This window comes from Heterodontus francisci, chromosome 9 (genome assembly GCF_036365525.1).
Source record: "Heterodontus francisci isolate sHetFra1 chromosome 9, sHetFra1.hap1, whole genome shotgun sequence".
Classification (NCBI taxonomy): domain Eukaryota; kingdom Metazoa; phylum Chordata; class Chondrichthyes; order Heterodontiformes; family Heterodontidae; genus Heterodontus; species Heterodontus francisci.
Genome location: NC_090379.1, coordinates 105511543 through 105520314, shown reverse-complemented (window position 1 = coordinate 105520314; position 8772 = coordinate 105511543). Strand labels below are relative to the sequence as shown.

The window sequence follows — 8772 nt, the reverse complement described above, 5'->3', positions numbered from 1 at the left end:
CCTTGTCCTGCAAGTTTATTTCCTTCAAGTGCCCAGCTAATTTCCTATCGAAATCATTGATTGTCTCTGTTTCCACCACCCTCAGGGACAGAGTGTTCCAGGTCATTACCACTTACTGAGTAAAAAAAGTTCATCCTCACATTCCCCCTGCATCTCTTCCCAAAACCTTCGATCTGTGTCCCCTAGTCCTTGTACCATCAGTTAATGGGGACAGTTTTTCCTTGTCTAACTTATCTAAGTCTGTCATAATCTTGTACATTTCTATTAAATCTCCCCTCAATCTCCTTTACTCCAAGATGAACAACCCCAGCTTTTCTAACCTAACCTTGTAACTAAAATCCCCATCCCTGGAACCATTCTGGTAAATCTCCTCTGCACCCTCTCAAGGACCCTCACATCCTTCCTAATATGTGATGCCCAGAACTGGACACAATACTCTAGTTGGGGCCTAACCAGAGCTTTATAAAGGTTCAGCATAACTTCCCTGCTTTTGTACTCAATGCCTCTATTTATGAAGCCCAAGATCCCATATGTTTTACTAACCGCTCTCACATTATGTCCTGCCACCTTCAAAGATCAATGCAGATGAACCCCCAGGTCCCTCTGTTCCTGCACACTCTTTAAAACTGTGTCATTAAGCCTATATTGCCTCACCCTATTCCTTCTGCCAAAATGCATCACCTCCCACTTGTCAATATTAAATTCCATCTGTCACTTGTCTGCCCATTCTGATAGCCTATCTATGTCCTGTTGCAGGTGGTTGGTAACATCCTCACTATTTGTCACTCCTCCAAGTTTGGCATCATCTGCAAATGTTGAAATTTGACTGTGTATTCCAGGTCATTTATATATATATCATCAGAAGAGCAGTGGTCCTAACACTGAGAAGCTGGAATTGTTCTCCTTAGGGCAGAGCTCATTAAGGGGCAAATTGATAGAGATGTTCAAAATTATGAGGGGGTTTTGATCGAGTAAATGGGGAGAAACTGTTTCCAGTGGCAGGTGGGTAACCAGAGGACACAGATTTAAGGTCATTGGCTAAAGAACCAGAGCTGAGATGAGGCAATATTTTTTTTGACGCTGTGAGTTGTTACCATCTGGAATGCAGATCCTGAAAGGGTGATGGAATCGGAAAGCAAATTGGATAAATAGTTGAAATGAAGAAATTGGCAAGGTTATGGGGAAAGAGCAGGGGGAGTGGGATAGCTCTTTCAAAGAACCGGCACAGACACGATGGACCGAACGGCCTCCTTCAGTACAGTATGATTCTATGAATTCGCAGAATCACAATTACGGAGCGGGTGCATGCAACTTGATTGTGTGTGTGTGTGTGTTGCCCTGTTGTTGGGGGGTGATGTAATTTCCGTTGTTTGGTGTTAGGGGGCTGGCTGTGTAACCTGATCCCTTGCACGTCAAGCCTGCGGGAGACAGGGAATGTGGAAGCGCTGGCTGGGAAAGTCAGGAGTCTGCACTTTGGAGCCAGAAGAGACGGAGAGTGAGGGGAGAAAGTTCAGTCCAGATGCGATGGAGTTGGGATCTCATTGAAGTTACCTCCGGCGTCAGGAGTGAAGGAACAAGAGGCTGTTGACCCAAACACAAGGTAACTGCACCGACCGTCTCTCTCTCTCTCTCTCTCTGTGTACCTGCAGCCTGTGGCTGCTTCATCCTGCCACAGGGATTCAGAAGGTGCATTTTAAACTCTTAAATGACTCTCCCTCTTTTGCTCTCCAGCCCTGGATCAGCTGTGGCTGGATGTCTGTCTAGCGGGGGTTTCAAAGCTCTCTTCTCTGAACAGTGAGACTGAGAGTCGGCAGTCGGGGCAGTTTATTTCTGCCCGGGATGAGGTAATTGTGCAGTGACTGTTATGTTTCCAGAGCTCCTGCTATCAAGTGGTTTCAGTTCAGATCCAACAGGTTCCACGGTGCAGCTTTGAATTTGCAGAGAACACATTCACCTGCAAGAAAAAATTAAGGGGCGTAACTTTTTTTTATTGGCTTTCTGCCAGTGAAATCGGCAAGATATTGACATCCGCTCTGACCATCAATAACTGATCAATATCAGAAGGGGTTTTCTTTGTGGGGACTTTGAGAGAGATTTGGAAGCCGTAGTGGGATCTTTATGATCGGCGTATTGAGTTTTAAAGGAGTTTGTAATATGTGCAGCTGAAATGTCACTTTTTTAAAGTTTGCAGTTTCAGCTTCAGTTTCAATGCTGGATCATGAGCCGTGAGAAAAACCCTCAGTAAAAGAAGGGATCAGATGAAAGGGAGCCTCCCCCTCACTGTCCCCTCCCCCTCACTGTCCCCTCCCACCTCTCGGCCCTCTCCCCCTCACTGCCCCTTAAACCCTCCCCTCTCACCCCCTCCCCCTCAACCTCTCCACCCTCCCCCTCCATTACACCTCCCACACCCCCCACCCCCTCCCTCACCCCATCCCCCACCTCCTTCCCCCCTCACTCCTCCCCATCCCTCCCCTTCCCTCCCTCACCCCACCCACTACCCTACCTCACCCTCACCGACTCTCACCCCTCCCTCACCCCCTTCCGCACCCCCTCCCTCAACCCCTCCCTCACCCCACCCCATCCCCTATCACACCCCACCACCTCCCTCACTCCCACCCACATTCCAACACCTACCCTCCCTCAGCACCACCCCCTACCATCCCTCAACCCCACCCCCTTCCCTCACCCCCCTTCCCTCATGCACTCCCCTTTCCTCATGCCCTCCCCTTTCCTCACCCATCCCCCTCCCTCAGCCACTCACTCAACCCTCAGCTCCTCCCACTCCCCTTTCCCACTCCCCTTTCCCACTCCCCTTTCCCACTCCCCTTTCCCACTCCCCTCCCTCTCCAGCTCCCTGCCCCCTCTCCCTCTCCCCCTCCCAGCCCCGTCTCCCATCCACTCCCCCCTCCGCTAGCCCTCCTCTAACACTCGTCCCCTCCCCTCCCTCTCCCCCTCCCCTCCCCTCCCCTGCACTACCTCTCCCTTCCCCAACCCTGGCTCGCCGTTCCCCTTCTCCGCTCCCTGTTCCCCTTCTCCACCCCTCCCCATACCCCTTCTCATCCCCCTGTTCCCCTTCTCCTCCCTCCGTTCCCCTTCTCCCCTCCCAGTTCCCCTTCTCCTCCCCACTTGTTCCCCTTCTCGCCCCCCAGATTCCACTTCTCCTCCCCCACTCCCTTCTCCTCCCCCCGCTCCCCTTCTCCTCCCCTTTCCCCTTCACCTCCCCCCGCTCACTTCGCCTACCCTTTCGCCTTCCCCTCACCCCGCTCCACTTCTCCTCCCCCTGCTCCCCTACTACCCCAGCTCCCCTACTCCTCCCCCCGCTCCCCTACTCCTCCCCCGCTCCCCTTCTCCTCCCCGTTCCCCTTCTCCACCCCCTGCTCCCCTTCTCCATCCCCCGCTCCCCCTCTCCTCCCCCATTCCCCTTCTCTCCCCCCATTCCCCTCCTCCTCCCCCGTTCACGTTCTCCCCCCCGTTCCCCATCTCCCCCCATTCCCCTTCTCCCGTCCCGTTCCCCTTCTCCCATCCCCGTTCCCCTTCTACCCTCCCCCTTCCCCTTCTTCTCCCCCCGTTCCCCTCCTCCTGCCCCGTTCCCTTCCTCCTCCCCAGTTCCCCTTCTCCTCCCCGTTCCCCTCCCCCTCCCAGATCCCCTTCTCCTCCCTCTTGCCCTTCTCCTCCCCCCGTACCCCTTCTCCTTCCCCGTTCCACGTCTCCTCCCCCCGTTCCCCTTCTCCTCCCCCCCCGTTCCCCTTCTCCCCTCCCCGTTCCCCTTCCCACTTCCCCGTTCCCCTTCTTCTCCTCATCGTGCCGCTTCCCTCCCCTCTTTCCCCTTCTCTCCCCCAGTTCCCCTTCCCCTCCCCATTCCCGTTATCCTCCCCCCGCTCCCCTTCTCCTTCCTCTTCCCCTTCTCAACCCCCATACCCCTTCTCCTTCCCCGTTCCACTTCTCCTCCCCCCGTTCCACTTCTCCTCCCCCCGTTCCCCTCTCCTCCCCCCATTCCCCCTCTCCTCCTCCCGTTCCCCTCTCCTCCCCCCGTTCCCCTTCTCCTCCCCCCGTTCCCCTTCTCCTCCCCCCGTTCCCATTCTCATCCACCCGTTCCCCTTCTCATCCACCCGTTCCCCTTCTCTCCCATCTTTCCCCTTCTCCTCCCCCCGTTCCCATTCTCATCCTCCCGTTCCCCTTCTCTCCCCTCTTTCCCCTTCTCTCCCCCCGTTCCCCTTCTCTCCCACAGTTCCCCTTCTCTCCCCCGATCTCCTTCTCCCCCCGTTCCCCTTCTCCCCTGTTCCACTTCTCTCCACCCCCCATTCCCATTCTCTCCTCCCCGTTCCCCTTCTCCTCCCCCCATTCCACTTCTCATCCCCCCTGTTCCCCTTGTCTCCCCCGTTCCCCTTGTCTCCCCCATTCCCCTGTCTCCCCCCGTTCCCCTTCTCCTCCCCGTTCCCCTTCTCCTCCCGCTTCCCCTTCTTCTCCCCCCCGTTCCCCTTCTCCTCCCTGTTCCCCTCCTCCTCCCAGTTCCCCTTCTCCTCCCTCTTCCCCTTCTCCTCTCACCGTTCCCCTTCTCCTCCCCCCGTTCCCCTTCTCCTCCCCGTTCCATGTCTCCTCCCCCCGTTCCCCTTCACCTCCCCCCGTTTCCCTTCCCCTCCCCCGTTCCCCTTCTCCCCTCCCTCCGTTCCCCTTCCCCTCCCCTGTTTCCCTTCTCCCCTCCCCGTTCCCCTTCTCCCCTCACTGTTCCCCTTCTCCCCCACCCCCCGTTCCCCTCCTCCTCCCCGCTTGTCTTCTCCTCCTCCCGTTCCCATTCTCCCCTCCCCGTTCCCCTTCTCCCCTCCCCGTTCCCCTTCTCCCCTCCCTGTTCCCCTTCTCCCCTCCCCATTCCCCTTCTCCTCCCCCCGTTCCCCTTCTCCTCCCCCCGTTCCCCTTCTCCACCCCCAGTTCCCCTTCTGCCCTCCCCGTTTCCCTTCTCCCCTCCCCGTTCCACATCTCCCCTCCCCGTTCCCCTTCTTCTACTCATCGTTCCGCTTATCTCCCCTCTTTCCCCTTCTCTCCCCCCATTCCCCTTCTCTCCCCCAGTTCCCCTTCTCGTCCCCATTCCTGTTCTCCTCCCCCCGCTCCTCTTCTCCTCCCCCCATACCCCTTCTCCTTCCCCGTTCCCCTTCTCCTCATCGTTCCGCATGTCTCCCCTCTTTCCCCTTCTCCACCCCCCGTTCCCCTTCTCCACCCCCCGTTTCCCTTCTCCTCCCCCCATTCACCTTCTCCTCCCCCCGTTCCCCTTCTCCTCCCCTCCGCGTTTCGCTTCCTCTCTTCATCATTCCGCTTGTCTCCCCTCTTTCCCCTTCACTCCTCCCCGTTCCCCTCCTCCTCTCCCCGTTCCCCTTGTCCTCCCTCCCGTTCCCCTTCTCCTCCCCCCTTTCCCCTTTTCCTCACCCCGTTCCCCTTCTCCTCCCCCCGCTCCCCTTCTCCTCCCCACGTTCCCCTTATCCTCCCCCCGTTCTTCTTCTCCTCCCCGTTCCCCTTCTCCTCCCAGTTTCCCTTCTCCTCCCTCTTCCCCGTCTCCTCCCCCCCGTACCCCTTCTCCTTCCCCATTCCACTTCTCCTCCCCCCTTCCCCTTCTCCTTCCCCCGTTCCCCTTCTCCTCCCCCCGTTCCCATTCTCATCCTCCCGTTCCCCTTCTCTCCCCCGATCTCCTTCTCTCCCCCGATCTCCTTCTCCCCCCCCGTTTCCCTTCTCCCACGTTCCGCTTCTCTCCACCCCCCATTCCCATTCTCTCCTCCCCGTTCCACTTCTCACCCCCCCTGTTCCCCTTGTCTCCCCCGTTCCCCTTGTCTCCCCCATTCCCCTGTCTCCCCCCGTTCCCCTTCTCCTCCCCGTTCCCCTTCTCCTCCCCCTTCCCCTTCTTCTCCCCCCCGTTCCCCTTCTCCTCCCTGTTCCCCTCCTCCTCCCAGTTCCCCTTCTCCTCCCTCTTCCCCTTCTCCTCTCACCGTTCCCCTTCTCCTCCCCCCGTTCCCCTTCTCCTCCTCGTTCCATGTCTCCTCCCCCCGTTCCCCTTCACCTCCCCCCATTTCCCTTCCCCTCCCCCGTTCCCCTTCTCCCCTCCCTCCGTTCCCCTTCCCCTCCCCTGTTTCCCTTCTCCCCTCCCCGTTCCCCTTCTCCCCTCACTGTTCCCCTTCTCCCCCCCCCGTTCCCCTCCTCCTCCCCACTTGTCTTCTCCTCCTCCCGATCCCATTCTCGTCCTCCCGTTCCCCTTCTCTCCCATCTTTCCCCTTCTCTCCCCCCGTTCCCCTTCTCTCCCCCCGTTCCCCTTCTCCTCCCCCCGTTCCCATTCTCATCCTCCCGTTCCTCTTCTCTCCCCTCTTTCCCCTTCTCTCCCCCCGTTCCCCTTCTCTCCCACGGTTCCCCTTCTCTCCCCCGATCTCCTTCTCTCCCCCGATCTCCTTCTCCCCCCCCGTTTCCCTTCTCCCCCGTTCCGCTTCTCTCCACCCCCCATTCCCATTCTCTCCTCCCCGTTCCACTTCTAACCCCCCCTGTTCCCCTTGGCTCCCCCGTTCCCCTTGTCTCCCCCATTCCCCTGTCTCCCCCCGTTCCCCTTCTCCTCCCCCTTCCCCTTCTTCTCCCCCCCGTTCCCCTTCTCCTTCCCGTTCCCCTCCTCCTCCCAGTTCCCCTTCTCCTCCCTCTTCCCCTTCTCCTCTCACCGTTCCCCTTCTCCTCCCCCCGTTCCCCTTCTCCTCCCCTGTTCCATGTCTCCTCCCCCCGTTCCCCTTCTGCTCCCCCCGTTCCCCTTCTCCTCCGCCCATTCCCCTTCACCTCCCCCCGCACCCCTTCTCCGCCCCCCGCTCCACTTCTCCTCCCCCTGTTCCCCTTCTCCCCTCCCCGTTCCCCTTCTCCCCTCCCCGTTCCCCTTCTCCCCTCCCCGTTCCCCTTCTCCCTTCCCCGTTCCACTTCTCCCCTTCCCGTTCCCCTTCTTCTCCTCATCGTTCCGCTTCTCTCCCCTCTTTCCCCTTCTCTCCCCCAGTTCCCCTTCCCCTCCCCGTTCCCGTTATACTCCCCCCGCTCCCCTTCTCCTCCCTCTTCCCCTTCTCAACCCCCATACCCCTTCTCCTTCCCCGTTCCACTTCTCCTCCCCCCGTTCCCCTTCTCCTCCTCCCGTTCCCCTCTCCTCCCCCCGTTACCCTCCTCCTCCCCCCGTTCCCCTCTCCTCCCCCCGTTACCCTCCTCCTCCCCCCGTTCCCCTTCTCCTCCACCCATTCCCCTTCTCCTCCTCCCGATCCCATTCTCGTCCTCCCGTTCCCCTTCTCTCCCATCTTTCCCCTTCTCTCCCCCCGTTCCCCTTCTCCTCCACCCATTCCCCTTCTCCTCCTCCCGTTCCCATTCTCATCCTCCCGTTCCCCTTCTCTCCCCTCTTTCCCCTTCTCTCCCCCCGTTCCCCTCCTCTCCCACGGTTCCCCTTCTCTCCCCCGATCTCCTTCTCCTCCTCCCGATCCCATTCTCGTCCTCCCGTTCCCCTTCTCTCCCATCTTTCCCCTTCTCTCCCCCCGTTCCCCTTCTCCTCCACCCATTCCCCTTCTCCTCCTCCCGTTCCCATTCTCATCCTCCCGTTCCCCTTCTCTCCCCTCTTTCCCCTTCTCTCCCCCCGTTCCCCTCCTCTCCCACGGTTCCCCTTCTCTCCCCCGATCTCCTTCTCCCCCCCCGTTCCCCTTTTCCCCCGTTCCGCTTCTCTCCACCCCCCATTCCCTTTCTCTCCTGCCCGTTCCACTTCTCATCCCCCCTGTTCCCCTTGGCTCCCCCGTTCCCCTTGTCTCCCCCATTCCCCTGTCTCCCCCCGTTCCCCTTCTCCTTCCCGTTCCCCTCCTCCTCCCAGTTCCCCTTCTCCTCCCTCTTCCCCTTCTCCTCTCACCGTTCCCCTTCTCCTCCCCCCGTTCCCCTTCTCCTCCCCTGTTCCATGTCTCCTCCCCCCATTCCCCTTCTCCTCCCCCATTCCCCTTCTCCTCCCTCCGTTCCCCTCCTCCTCCCCACTTGTTCCTCTTCTCGCCCCTCAGATTCCACTTCTCCACCCCGACTCCCTTCACCTCCCCCCGCTCCACTTCTCCTACCCTTTCGCCTTCTCCTCACCATTCCCCTTCTCCTCCCCCCTGTTCCCCTTGGCACCCCCGTTCCCTTTGTCTCCTCCCGTTCCCTTTGTCTCCCCCCGTTCCCCTTGTCACCCCGCGTTCCCCTTGTCAGCCCGCATTCCCCTTGTCTCCCCCCGTTGCCCTTGTCTCCCCCCGTTGCCCTTGTCTCCTCCCGTTCCCCTTCTCCTCCCCGTTCCCCTTCTCCTCCCCGTTCCCCTTCTCCTCCCCGTTCCCCTTCTCCACCCCCTGCTCCCCTTCTCCACCCCCCGCTCCCCTTCTCCTCCCCCCATTCCCCTTCTCCCCCCGTTCCCCTTCTCCCCTCCCCGTACCCCGTCTCCTCCCCCGTTCCCCTTCTCTCCCCTCTTTCCCCTTCTCTCCCCCATTCCCCTTCTCTCCACCCATTCCCCTCCTCCTCCCCTGTTCACGTTCTCCCCCCGTTCCCCATCTCCTCCCTCTTCCCCTTCTCCTCCCTCCGTTCCCCTCCTCCTTCCCCCGTTGCCCTCCTACTTTCCTCGTTCCCCTTCTCCTCCCTCCTTTCCCCTTCTCTCCCCCCATTCCCCTTCTCTCCCCCCGTTCCCCTTCTCTCCTCCCAGTTCCCCTTGTCTCCCCCCGTTCCCCTGCTCCTGCCCGTTCCCCTTCTCCTCCCCGTTCCCCTTCTCCTCACCCGCGTTCC

General features: G+C 59.8%; 1 protein-coding gene across 3 annotated transcripts in view; it reads left to right on the top strand.

The window, feature by feature from the left end:
• The first annotated feature begins 1406 nt into the window (after positions 1–1406).
• plekhh1 (pleckstrin homology domain containing, family H (with MyTH4 domain) member 1) overlaps positions 1407–8772 on the top strand; it is a 155090-nt gene continuing 147724 nt past the window's right edge. For all 3 annotated transcript variants that reach the window (XM_068039623.1, XM_068039624.1, XM_068039622.1), the window contains exon 1: positions 1407–1600. The gene's annotated coding sequence lies outside the window, so the exon portion shown is untranslated. The remainder of the gene's footprint in view (positions 1601–8772) is intronic.